Source organism: Hypanus sabinus, chromosome 10 (genome assembly GCF_030144855.1).
Source record: "Hypanus sabinus isolate sHypSab1 chromosome 10, sHypSab1.hap1, whole genome shotgun sequence".
Taxonomy (NCBI): domain Eukaryota; kingdom Metazoa; phylum Chordata; class Chondrichthyes; order Myliobatiformes; family Dasyatidae; genus Hypanus; species Hypanus sabinus.
The window spans coordinates 10899682-10914319 of NC_082715.1; the positions used below are offsets into that span (position 1 = coordinate 10899682).

Below are 14638 nucleotides of genomic sequence, written 5' to 3' on the forward strand. Positions count from 1 at the left end.
CTCTTTAATCTGTGTAAGTTCCACGACCTCCCTACTTGTTTGCCTTGTTTCCATAGACTCCATTCCAGTTTCCTTAGTAAATACAGATGCAAAAAACCCATTTAATATCTCTCCCATTTCTTTTGGTTCCATACATAGCCGACCACTCTGATCTTCAAGAGGACCAATTTTATCCCTTACTACCCTTTTGCTCTTAACATACCTGTAGAAGCTCTTAGGATTATCCTTCACCCTGACTGCCAAAGCAACCTCATGTCTTCTTTTAGCCATCCTGATTTCTTTCTTAAGTATTTTCTTACTCTTTTTGTACTCCTCAAGCATCTTATTTCCTCCCTGTTGCCTATACATGTTATACATCTCTCTCTTCTTCTTTATCAGAGTTCCAATATCCCTCAAGAACCAAGGTTCCTTATTCTTATTCATTTTGCCTGTAATCCTGACAGGAACATACAAACTCTGCACTCTCAAAATTTCTCCTTTGAAGCCTCTCACTTACCAATCACATCCTTGCCAGAGAACAAGCTGTCCCAATCTATGCTTTTTAGATCCTTTCTCATTTCTTCAAATTTGGCCTTTTTCCAGTTTAGAACTTCAACCCGAGGACCAGATCTATCTTTATCCGTGATCAAGTTGAAACTAATGACGTAATGATCACTGGAACCAAAGTGTTCCCCTACACACATTTCCATCATCTGCCCTAACTCATTTCCTAACAGGAGATCTAATATTGCATCCTCCCTTGTTGCTACATCTATATATTGATTTAGAAAACTTTCCTGAACACATTTTACAAACTCTAACCCATCTAGACCTTTAACAGTATGGGAGTCCCGATCAATGTGTGGAAAATTAAAATCCCCTACAATCACAACTTTCTGTCTCCTGCAGTTGTCTGTTATCTCTCTGCAGATTTGCTCCTCCAATTCTCACTGACTATTGGGTGGTCTATAATACAACACTATTAATGTGGTCATACCTTTCCTGTTTCTCAGCTCCACCCATATGGCCTCAGTAGACAAGCCCTCTAATCTTTCCTGCCGAAGCACTGCTGTAATATTTTCCCTGACAAGCAAAGCCTCCCCCTCCCCTACCCTTCGTCCCTCTGCCTCTATCACGTCTGAAACATCGGAACCCTGGAACATTAAGCTGCCAGTCCTGCCCCTCCTATAGCCAAGTTTCAGTAATGGCTATGATGTCATAATTCTACATGTCAATCCAGGCCCTCAACTCATCTGCCTTTCCCACAATACTCCTCGCATTGAAATATACACACCTCAGAAGATTGTTACCACCACACACAACCTTACTAGTTATGACTTTACATGAACTACTAACATCATTTATTCTTACCCCCATTCCACTATCTACTCTGGCACTCTGGTTCCCATCCCCCTGCAAATCTAGTTTAAACCCTCCCCAATAACACTAGCAAACCTCCCTGCAAGGATATTGGTCCCCTTGTAGTTCAGGTGTAACCCATCTCTCTTGTACAGGTCCCACCTGCCCCAGAAGAGGTCCTAATGATCTAGAAATCTGAAACCCTGCCCCCTACACCAGTTTCTCAGCCACGTGTTCATCTGCCAGAGCATCCTACTCTTGCCCTCACTGGCACGTAGCACAGGCAGCAATCCGGAGATTACTACCCTCGAGGTCCTGTTTTTCAACTTCCCACCAAGCTCTCTGTACTCACTCTTCGGGACCTCCTGACTCTTTCTACCTATGTCATTGTCTGAATCAATGTCTGTATAAAAATGGCACTGTCTATTCAAACTTCAGAAAAGTTTGTTGACAGTGGCCGTGCTCTTTTCTTTGTGTATAAGTAGAAAAGTGCAATTGAGGAATGAGTACCAGTTGTCACAGTCTATAGTTAACCATCAAGGGCACTGTGATGGGATTGGAATTCAACAATTCAACCACCGTGGTTCACAGGTTTCATGGTTTTTAGAAAACTTTGCAAAAAACTTCTATGCCAAATTCCCCATAATGGCATCTAGCAAAAGGACCTGAACCATTAAAGCCCCAATTTGCAACTTCTAATTTTCTGTTTCTGGTGGGGGGGGGGGGTCACTTTACCTTCTTGTAATATGGTATTCTTTCTCAGTATTGCAGATCCCATTTAAAACCTAATGTATAAATTCTGCCTTATTTTTCAGTTCTTTACAGCGCTCTCCTTACTGACACAAAGCTGTTAATTCACTCAATTGCATGTTGTCGAAGCCATAGCAACCGTAGCCATGGGAGCCACAACTTATCTTAATCAACACAACTTTTATTGCCATTTATTCTGTGTAAATTTACATATAACAGATATGTGTCAAACTGAAATAAAATCCAGTACTTTATGTTCCCTTTGCTTCAGCAAAGTAGAAAAATTAAAGGGATAATAATCATACAAAGTAATCGTGAAAGAACTGGCCTTTAGGCCATGCTGTAGAGCGGCACAGTAATGTAGTGGTTAGCATAACACCTTAAAATACAAACAGCCATGGTTCAATTCTCGCTGCTGCTTGTAAGGAGTTTGTATGTTCTCCCGTGACCATGTGCGTTTCCTCCAGGGACTCTGGGTTCCTCCCGCAGTCCAAAGGTGTATCAGTTGATAGGCAAATTAGTCATTATAAGGTGTCCTGTGATTAGTCTAGGGTTAAATTGGAGGTTGCTAGGCGGCAATGCTCAAGGGCCTATTCCGCTTTGTATCCTAATAAATAAATAAATAATTTTGAAGCATTGCAAAGCTTTTCAGTTAAAAGATGCTACTTGACATTTCACATGAAGTCATTGCATTTGGTAGACTCCCAAAACTGCATAACCAAAATCACCTGTCAGCAAAGAGTTTAAAACTATCTTTAACAAAATCAGCACCAAGTAAACGAGTGTTTTATACTTCTATCATCATTCACGACGTTGGGATATCATGCTATAAAAAAGTATATCTTTGCAGTGAGTGGCATTGTTCCAGAGGTTTCTTCATTAATCTTTCATTAGCAACCATGAGTAGTGGTGTGATTTTTTTTGACAAAGTGATTTACCATTCTGTTTCTTATCAAGTGAAAGTGAAGGGAATCATATAACACTCTAAACAATTTTGTGTTGCACATTTATTACGATTATTAGGGGTATCTTTCTTGTTGGCCTCTTTAGTTGAGTAAATGAGAGGTTTTTATCTGAAGTGGACTGAGGAATTTGTGGGGTGTACAGCACAGAGCCATGCACAATGCACACAAAATGCCGGAGAAACTCAGCAGGGCAGGCAGCATCTGTGGAAGGAAATAAAGAGTCGATGTTTTGGGCCAAGACCCTTCATTAGGACTCATCAACATATTATGTGTATTGCACTGGATTTCCAACAACCTCCGCGGGACCATGAAAATGTTTTATTTATGGTCACAGCTTTCAGGAAGTAGGTCAGGAGTGAGAACAGGATCAATGGCCGCAGGTGGGTGGTAGGGGAGAAGCTTCAGAGGCAGAACAGGGTCAATCACACACCCAAACGCAGTCCGTGATTACTTCCCTCTGAGTCAGAACTCTGTTTTCTTTCGTGCTGATGAATCAGTGAGCTGGTGTAATCAGTACTACAACTGACAAACATCCAGGGCCCAATCTGTTAGCCACCAGCATAAAGAAGCAGACCACAATGACTACTTACAATTCCTTGCTGTTATATCAGATGATTTGTCCTGGGATCAGCATTTATGTGCCATCGAAAAATGGCATGACAGTGCCTCTGCTTTCTTAGAAGTTGGTGCAGGTTTGGTATGTCATCTTTGACAAACTTCTAACTTCGCTCAACTTCACTTGCCCCGTCATTGAAATGTTTCTACAACCTATGGACTCTTCACCTCACATTCTTGATGTATGCATGTTGTTTCTTTCCACACCTTATGGTGTATCGGGCAGAAAACTCCATTTTCTTTAGAATTTGTCTGTTTTATATGAGGTCGAGTTGCTAGCTCGACACTCAACCCAGCACGGATGGAAAGTTTGCAAGGAGCCAGCCGGATTCGAACCCAGGGCCACTCACCTCGAAGTCCGGTGCAAATGCCACTACACCACCAGCCGACTATGCCCTTGATATTTATTGTTGTTTATTATTATTAATATTGCTTTCTATTTATCAGAGTTTGTTGTCTTTTGCACACTGGTTGAATGCCCAAATTGATGTGGTCTTACACTGATTCTGTTATGTTTATTAATCTACTGTGGATTTATTGAGTTTGCCCGCAAGAAAATGGATCTCAGGGTTGTACCTGGTGACATACTTGTTCTTTGAACTTTAGGTACATAGTGGAGAGTATCCTGACTGTTTGCATGATGGCCTGTTCTGGGAACATCCGTGCCCCGAAACAGAACAGCCTACAGAAAGTGGTGAGAAAAGCTAAACCCAACAGAGGCAAAGCCATCACCACCACTGAGCACATCTACAAGGTGCACTGCCACAAGAAAGGAGCATCCACCATCAAGGACCCCAAACATCCTGGCCATGCTGCCATCAAGACAGAGGTACACGAGCCTCAGGTCCCACCCCCACAGGGTGGGGAAGTGCTGCGGACAGTATAGAGTGATAGGGCAATATGCCCGATACCTCCTGGAGACAAGGCTGTGCTGGGTGGTGTCCATTACCAAATGGAGGTCCAGATCTGTCTGTACAGTCATGGTCCCATTCTAATTGTAGCCAATGCAGAGGAAGTGCTTCCCTTGCTTTTTTAAATCACTCTGAGCTATATTTCATTCACAGTTGTTGAGATATCTATCTAATAAATCCCGTTATATTTCACATTGTATTGGTGTTCCACCCCTTCAATCTTTCTGGGTGGTGCGCTGGAGATACGTCTCTACTAAAGGATGTAAAGTGCTCCTTCCCTCCGCTAGCCTGTAGGTCACCCTTCGACAAGGTGTAGCGCCCGCTTAACCCCCCCCCCCCCACCACAGGTCACGTGAAGCCATGAGAACAGGTGGTGGAGGGTCGTATGAGCAACCGGTGCAGTTCACAAGTCCTGGTTATGTGACCACTGACACCAGGCAGACAATCTCTGAAGAGTATTGATAATGGCTGGGGTGACCTGTCTTGTAAAGACACTGCCCAGAAGCAGGCAATGGCAAACCACGTCTCTAGAAACATTTACCAAGGACATTTATGTTCAGAGAAAGTCCATGATTGCCCACGGCATACAATATAGCATATTACAGATGAACTTCAATACTTCGTAGCAATGGATTCATGAGTATTTAAGGACTTACTGAGCACATAGACTTTCCACTCCATATAACCGTATAAACATATAACACTCCCACCCTCCTTTCCATATTTCTCTTTAAATGACATGATTTGGAAGTTGTCACCATAATACATAGGTGATAAAAGTACATTGGAAGTACAGACAATTATTAGAGTCCTGGAAAGGAAGAGTAAGAAAGAAAAGTCAAAATGTAGGGATGTTAGTTCAATGCCATTAGAGTTAGATCTAGATTTAGAAAGACAGAACGGTAGTAGAAGGTTTAGACGAGAATTTAGAAGACACACACATGAAGTGCTGTAGGAACTCAGCAAGTTAGGCAGCATCTATGGATGGGAATTGAGAAGACACAGAATTATCCACAGAGTGGGGTGGGCTTGGGAAGAAGTGGTCCTGGAAGTCACTGGAAGGGCACGCAGTAACATAGTGATTAGCACAACACTTTACAGAACCAACAACACAGGTTCAATTCCTGTCTCTGCCTGTAAGGAGTTTGTACATTGTTACGTACCCATGGGTATCTTGTACTTGTCACGTGACAATGGTGTTGAAGCTATATTGGACCTAAAGTAGTGGTCTTGTGATGGTGGAGTGACGTCATTTTCCCACCAGTAGAGATCATGTAACAGGTTTTTTTTACAGGGTATAAAAGGAGGACCCCTCCCTGTGAGGAGGGGCAGTTCGTCGCTGGATTTGCCATTTTGACTCCATGCCACTGCGTAATCCAATATTATGATGCAGTTTGGTTGAAAGGTGGAGTATTATTTAATGCCTAAAGCTTAAAAGGTCATTGCCGGCAGTTTCTTTGTAATACTGCCAGTTAAAAATCAGTGAAGAGTGAAGATCGGAGTTCGGGAGCTAAAAGATCGAGGAAAGTCGATTTTGACGGTAAAACAGGTTCGACCTTGTTTGATCCTCATTCGGAAGGAATTCGTTGACTGTCCCCGTGTTAATCCCTGTGAATAATAGCAGAAAGGGTTGGGTACAGTTTTGCAAAGGAAAGGTCAGTGCCTTTAAGCCATTTCATTTTCATCTTTGTAAATTCTCCGGGAAAAGTATAGTTCGACTGGGAACCGCAGCAACACGACGTGAAAGAGAATTTAAATCATCTAAAAAGTCTCTCCTTTAATGGACTGTAAGCATTTTGAACTTTTGCAGTACTACTTTGAAGAACCGTTTTTGCAACATCGCTTTAAGAACTGTTTTTGCTTTATTCCTTTAAGAACTGTTTAAGCTGCCACACAGCAGCTGATTTCCGGTTACGTTAGTGGTCTGTTTACTTTTGGGGGTTTGTTTTTCAGTGTTTAATAAATGTTCTATTTGTTATAAAAAACCCTGCCTCACTTAAATATTTATTGCTGCTGAATCTGTAACAACATTCTCACCATGACCGTGCAGGTTTCCAAAGTTCAAAGGTTCATTTTCCCGTCAATGTATGCACGTACAACACAACTCTGAAACTCACCTTCTCCAAATAGCCATGAAATACAGAAAAACCACAGGAGTCATTGAAAGAAAATGCATCAACCTCCCCCCCCCCCCCACATGAAAAGGAAAAACGAATCTCGCAAACCCCAAACCTCCCCGACCCTTCACTTACACAAGAAGCTAACAGATCGCACACTTGGAAGACAGCCTCCCCACCCCCTCACCACAGCTTCTTGCTCTGACCGCTCATCTTTTTCTCCAGTCTTGATGAATGGTCTCGGCCCAAAACATCAACTGTATACTCTTTTCTATAGATGCTGCCTGGACTGCTGAGCTCCTCTAGAATATTGTGTGTGTTGTTATACACATTAAACATCCCTTTTCTGCAATTCTATCCCCTGAACAATAAATCCCCGTACTGCCAACAGTATTGTCAACAATTTTGGGGCCCATATCTCAGAAAGGATGTGTTGTCATTGGAGTGGGTCCAGAGGGTGATTCCAGGAATGAAGGGGTTAACATATGAGGAGAATTTGGCAGCTTTGGGCCTGTACTGACTGGAATTTAGAAGAATGAAGGGGGATCTCATTGAAATCAGCTGAATATTGAAAGGACTAGACAGGGTGGATGTGGATAGAATGTTTCCTATAGTGGGGGTATCCAAAACTAGAGGGACCAGCCTCAAAATTGAGGGTTCACCTTTTAGAACAGAGGTAGGGAGGAATTTTTTTAGCCAGAGTGTAGTATAATATGGAATGCTCTGCCACAGACTACAGTGGAGGCCAAGTCTGTGGGTATATTTAAGGTGGAAGTTGATAGTTTCCTGATCAATCAGGGCATTAAAAGATATGGAGAGAAGGCAGATGTATGGGTTGAATGGGATCCGGGATCAACCACAATGGAATGGCGGAGCAGACCTGATGGGCTGAATGGCTTATTTCTGCTCCTATGTCTTATGGTACTTACTACCTCTAAAATATTAACTTGGATTGACATGGATACATCAGATCCTTTAGTTACAACACCCTGCTGGAAAATAAGGGATAGATCTTTCAAAGTTCAACAGTCCAAAGTAAACTTATTATCAAAGCATACATTTATCACCTCATACAACCCTAAATTTGTTTTCTTGCAGGCATGCAGAGCAAGTCCAAGAAACACAATAGAATTAATGAAACACCACACCCGACAGGGCAGACCAGCAACCAGTGTGTAAAAGGCAACAAAAAGTGCAAATTTAAAAGAGAAAAGAAGAAATAAATATGCAATAAATATCAAGAACATGAGAAAAACGGTCCTTGAAAGTGAGCCAATGGGTTGTGGGAACAGTTCAGCGATGGTGACGAGTGAAGCTGAGTGAAGTTATCCTCTCTGCTTCAAGGGCCTGATGGTTGAGAGGTAATAACCATTCCTAAAGCTGGTGGTGTGGGTCCTGGGGCTCCTGTACCTTCTTCCTGACTGCATCAATGAGAAGAGGGCATGGCCTGGGTGATGGATGCCAGTTTCCTGTGACAACGCTCCATGTAGATGTCCTCAATTGTGGACAGTGCTTTATCCGCGATAGACTGGGCCATATCCACTACATCTTGTATGATTTTGTTTTATGCAAGGGCATTGGTGTTTCCATACCAGGCTGTGATGCAGCCAGTCAATATACTCTCCACTGCACACCTACAGAAGTTTGTCAAAGCTTTAGATGTCATGCTAAACCTTCGCAGCCTTCTAAGGGGTTACAAATTCTGTTCTAACTTTTGACCCCAATAAGGTTTGGATCAGGTGGAAGATTAAAATTTCACCATTGTTGGATGCTAATGTATTTGATCCAATGTTCTTCAGAAGTCAAGAATGAGGCATAGAACTTGTTGCTCACGATTGTGTATTAAGTGCAAAGAAAACAAACAGATTTGCGAAGACAGAGCCAGGTATTGGGTGAAGATGAAGATGAAAGAGACCAAGGCAACATGGCTCAGCCTTCTTATACTGATTTGTTAGCAATGATAAATGCCAGTCAAATTTTGTAGCTAAAGTTAACCAATCAGACAGCTCCTTTTCAAATAACGCAATACCCGAGAAGATTCCAGAAGAATACAGAAGAACTGTAACCAACTAAGAAACACACTGAACAACTACATGTACAGTGGATTTTGGTTAATTGGGCCATCAGTTAATTGAAACAGCCTTTCATTTAAGACGACTCAAAGAACAAAAATTAATCAAGGAAATAGCTGGGATTGCCTTCGTTTATTTGGGACACTTTACCACATAATTGGTCAGGAGACTGTTGCCAAACAGTTTCTAACCAGTGTCAGTCACGTGCACATCGTGTTGCTATTAAACCCTACACCCTGCTTAGAGCATACAGTTTTTAAATAGCACCACAGGTGTGTGTGTGTTTGTCTTCAAATATCAATATTTTTCTTACTGATAGTTGGTGAGAAGTAAGCAGTAAGACAACTCAGAACTGTTTAGCTCACCGTGGTTTCAAGCATTCTGGCTTGGAGATTCCAGAAATGGCCAGGAGTGAAAAAAACAATTCCTCTACATGACAAGTTAGAAACTATGAAGAATTTTAAGGTGTCAATAATCATTTAGCAGGGGTTCCCAACCTTTTTATCCATGAACCAATACCATTAAGTGAAGGGTCCATGGATCTCAGGTTGGGAACTCCTGATCTAGAACGTTACAATGAAAATGAAGATTTGTAGGATGCAATGGATCGGTAGCATTGTATGGATGCAGTCTATTTTCTGTACTCTGTGTCTGCACTGATTTTGTTCATTTACAGTCAATCAAAAGAAAACAGCAGTGTACACTGCATGAATTCCTCTTGATAAATTTTAGGAACAAAAAAAAGATTAAAAATGTAATAAGTAAGATGTTAAAAAGGTAACATTGATAAAAAAAATTTGTTTAAAACATAACACCTTAAAATATTGTTTTAAAATAAAATAAGAATTTTGTGCTCTTTATATAAGGTTTATTAAATGTAGAGTGTAATGGGTCACATGACCAGAGTTTAATAAGAGCATGACTGTGGCATTATGGGTCAGAACCAACATGGAAGCAGAGAAAGACATATGGCTCTAAAATAACCTTATTCTGCATGTGGTCCAAGAGGTACACATGGTAATTGTTTTTTTTATATTGTGTATAATGTTGTTATTGTGCTTTCACAGGGACAGTGTGATATGTTTTTAGTGATTTTATTTGACTTCAGCACACTTCTGTTGTGCTGATGTGCTTTGTGTCTGTTTATCAACAGACACTAGCTTGAGAGACTTCAAAAGACTGAGAGATGTATGTTTCAAACGTTTTATGCCCTTTGTTTTCTTGTAGTTTACACAGTGTCTGCCGAAGAAAGAGAGAGAGATAAAAATAAATCTTCAAGGGCATCTGTATGATGTGTGGCCATTATTTCATTAGACCATTGTAGTTACAGTTACCATCTTGAATTTGTTGGTCTATTATTATCTCTTTTGAAGTTTTTTTGTATTAACCATCTGATCCTGCATTGACACAAGGAACTTTTCTGTTTCTGGGAAGGGGTCCCTCGCTCTGAGCCGGTTGTTTGATGCTTCCTTGTCGATATCTAGTCTGCCCAGGTCGTGGAGATGTCTTCTATGGACGGTCATGCTGTTCCATTGGTTAACTCTTTCTTCAATAGTGATAATGTTTTGATTTTTCTGGGCTAACTTAAGTTTTGTACTTTTATTGGAATTGCATATGCTTGCATGGAGTGCTGATTCCTGGTTTCACTGATGAAAATATGTCCACAGAAGTTTTATCTGACTGTTGTGTAGATTTTTAATGTCTGTTATTCCTCTTCCCCCTTCTGTCCTAGGTAGTGTTAATCTAAGCACATTCTAGTGTACATAATGTTTTGTGAAATTTGTTATTTCCCTTATTTGTTATTGTCAGCTTTCCAGATCAGCTTCCAACCAAGATAATATGCCAAAAGAATGCATTAAGATAGGAATAGCAAAAGTGTTTATTGCCTTTGATATATTTTTAGTGTTGAGATCTGTTTGGCAGATTTTCTTAAGCCTTGAAGTAAATTCTATCAATTTTTTTTTCTTTTATCATGCTACGATCTATTTTCTTTCCTCATTGATGTCCCAGATGCTGATGTTTCCTACTCGCCATCAGCTGTATTGTATCCTGCTGCTCTGTTTTGTATTCCACTAGCTCTATTGGACCTTGCTTTATGTTGAGTGCTCTTCATTTATCCAGTCCAAAGTTCATGTTTAGTTCTACTATTTGAATTAATTGCTTTAGCTTTGCTGATGAAGGAGCATCAAATCATCTATGTATAGAAAGTGTATTAAGGTATAGATGCTGAAGATGTTCTATCGGTCAGTTGTGGAGAGCGCCCTCTTCTTTGTGCTGGGGAGGCAGCATTAAGAAGAGGGACGCCTCACGTCTTAATAAGCTGGTAAGGAAGGCGGGCTCTGTCGTGGGCACAGAACTGGAGAGTATGACATCGGTGGCAGAGCAGAGGGCGCTGAGTAGGCTACGGTCAATCATGGAAAACCCTGAACATCCTCTGCACAGCATCATCCAGAGACGGAGAAGCAGCTTCAGCGGTAGGTTGCTGTCAATGCAATGCTCCTCAGACAGGATGAAGAGATCGTTACTCCCCAATGCCATTCGGCTCTACAATTCAACCACCAGGGGCAAGACATGTTAAAGTGCCGGGGTTAGGACTGAGCTTAAGTTACCATTCAATGCACTTTAGTAAACTATTTAAGAACATTTTAAAAGCTATTTGTTAATGCTTTTTGGGAGGGTGATTTTAGATGCATATATTTATACTGAGTTAAATACCGTATGTAATTAGTTTTACTACAAATAAGTGTATGGGACACTGGAAAAATGTTGAATTTCCCCTTGGGGATGAATAAAGTATCTATCTATTTATCTACTTTGTTTCTGATTTGATGCCCAATTTTGTCTGATCCAGTAAATTAGAGACTGAATTTAAAGCTTGACAGAACCATTGTGGACTTAGATATCCACCCTGGAAAATGCCTCAGTTTATTTTGAAAAGGGTATTTGTTCTTTTTTGGTTGATAATAAAAGGGTGATTACAGTACACCAATGCTTCATCAGATATTGCACGAATTTCACAAGCATTTGGTGTACTTTACACATATTAAGAACTTGCAATTGTCTGGGGCAGAGACAAATGCCTTTTGGTAGTCAACATAGCAACATAAAAGATTTCTGCTTTTCTGCTGGGCTTGATTTTGAATTACGGAATCTGTTATCAGTTATTCTTTACATCCTTTCTGCTCTTCTGTAAGTATACTGTGATTATCTAAATGAGTGCTGATTGGTTGTGAGATGCATGTTACAATTTTATATATAGCTTGTAAACAAGTAATAGGACGATATATTGATGGGTCTTCTGTGATTTCCCCTTTTGGTAAAAGATGTTTTGCCTTCTGTCAATAATTCAGGATTTTAAAGAAAATTGTCGATATGCATCAATAGGTACAGATGAAGGCAAATAAATTTTTTATATCAATAATTATGAATATTATCACTTCCAGTATTTTTCAGTTGTGGATATTTTTATTACCTCTTGCAGCATATCCATTGTAACTTCAGGTATTTGCATTTCTTCAATACATGTGATGTGCTCATTCTTTTTCTTCCTTACAACACACACAAAATGCTGGGAGAGCACAGCAGGCCGAACAGCATCTATAAGGAGAAGCACTGTCGACGTTTCGGGCCGAGACCAAGGGTCCTGACGAAGGGTCTCGGTCCGAAACGTCGACAGTGCTTCTCCTTATAGATGCTGCCTGGCCTGCTGTGTTCCACCAGCACTTTGTGTGTGTTGCTTGAATTTCCAGCATCTGTAGATTTCCTCGTGTTTGCTTTTTTTTCCTTACTCCAGTGTGCTTCTTGATTGCTCATCGCCCTATTTGACCAGATATTAGACCAAAAGTTCATTATCTCTGTGTTTGTTGGTAATTCCGTGCTGGGGTTGGTCACATTTTGGTGTAGGAAATGCCCTCGTAAACTTTTCCTGCATAAACCTTTATCATTGTTTCTGAACTGATAATTCTGATTTCTTTGTATCTATTTCATGTATCTATTTGGTCTGGCTTTGTATGCACCATGATTTTGTTTTAGTGTATCTATAAGCTCTACCATGTTTTTGTTAAGCTGATGGTATCTTGCATGGATCTTATATTTCCTTAGTATTTCCTTAGCTTTTCTCTTAATGTTCTTGCTTGGGTTATCCTTCTTGTAGTCCACTAAGCAGGCTATTTCTGATTTTAAGGTTTCAGTTCTGTTTTTTTAATTCCTTTTGCCATTTCAGTATTCTCACTTCATTACTCAGTTTTGAGTTCCTGTTAATGAGTGCCTTTATTTTGGATCCATTACACTGCATTGCCGTTAATGCTGCACAGTATGTTATTGTGTGTAGTTCTTCAAATGTTTCAAGTTTTCCTAAATGTTGTGGTAATATAATATTGTTGAGAGTATTAACGATCTTTGCCAATTTTGATGATATATTTAGCTTTGGTATGTTGGGCCTTTTTGTTGGGGCGATATCCATATGTTCTGTTAGTGTGGTGTCAGGTATTAGGATAATTTTGTCTGTAATCTCAGCTTCATCATCAGCATTCTGCCGAGGCTCTACATCTGTGTTGTTGTGGTTAATGTGAAGCAGCTGAAGTAATTGTATTTTCATCAGTGCTTTGGTGGGTTGTATCTCCATTATTTGCTTGCATAGTATTGTCATGGTCTTTGGTTTAGCATGCCCATAGGGATCCAGTTATTTTCTACATTGATCTGCTATTTGTTGTGTATTTACTGGCATGGAGCTATAAACGTTTGAAGTTTATCCCTGTACCATGTTATGTCAGTCTCAAGTTATGTTACTCGCTAGTATACATGCATTATAAATCTGTTTACTTCTAATGAACATTCCATGCATGTTTTTCTTGAGTGGTCTCAGTTTTAAGTGGACTGTTCCCTTTAGAAACACCTACACAGTTGCAGACTGTGATGTTGGTAGGCTACTTTGAATGCTGGCTGTATCTTCTTCGGGTTTCCCAATGGCTGCCTGCCTGTTCAGCAGCACAGCACTAGCGGTTGGCCTACTGTCATGAACAGTGCTCACTCCAGACATGCCCTGGCGATTGCCAGGCAGCCACTGCTAACATGGAGAATACATGCTGACCAGAGCACCACCCAGTCTGGGTATAGACGTGTCTGGATTTGTTTCAGAATCGAGGTGGGGGAAGGTAGGGTTGGTGGCCATGGCTGACTTTACACTGGTGATGTCTTCTCCCTGCACCTTATGACCCAGATTAAACACTGTCCTGAAACCCAGCCCTGGTTCTCACCCGTTCTGCAGAAGGGTTGCAGCTCAAAACGTCGACTGTACTCTTTTGCTAGATGCTGCCTGGCTTGCTGAGTTCTTTCAGCATTTTGTGTATGTTCCTCCCCTGTTCTCCAAGTCTATGCAGCTGAGCATTATTAATATTATTACAGTATTTGTCATCTTTTGCATATTAGTTGTTTGTCTTTCTTTATTAGTATGTCTTTTTTCATTGATTCTGTTGGGTTTGTTGTATCTATTGTAAATGCCCACAAGAAAATGAATCTCAGGGTAGCATCTGATGACAAATACGAGGGGTGATTGATAAGTTTGTGGCCTAAGGTAGAAGGAGTCAGTTTTAGAAAACCTAGCACATTTATTTTTCAACATAGTCCCCTCCTACATTTACACACTTGTCCAGCGGTCGTGGAGCATACGGATCTTGGACCTGCAGAAAGTGTCCACTGCAGGGGTGATTGATAAGTTCATGGCCTAAGGTAGAAGGAGATGAGTTATACAGCTCTCGTTACATGCACGTGCAGGTCAACTCTTTGAATGATTATGCAGAACGTTTGAAGTTAATAACTCATCTCCTTCTACCTTAGGCCACAAACTTATCAATCACCCCTGATGTGTTATT

The 14638-nt window shown here is 40.8% G+C and overlaps 1 protein-coding gene across 2 annotated transcripts in view; it reads left to right on the forward strand.

The window, feature by feature from the left end:
- scara3 (scavenger receptor class A, member 3) overlaps positions 1-9192 on the forward strand; it is a 117332-nt gene extending 108140 nt beyond the window's left edge. The window contains exons 10-11 of one of the 2 annotated variants that reach the window (XR_009514251.1): positions 4275-4497; positions 7795-9192. The gene's annotated coding sequence lies outside the window, so the exon portion shown is untranslated. Of the gene's footprint in view, positions 1-4274; positions 6688-7794 lie in introns of those variants that run through there. The other variant, XR_009514250.1, reaches the window with a different exon arrangement.
- The last annotated feature ends 5446 nt before the right edge of the window (positions 9193-14638 follow it).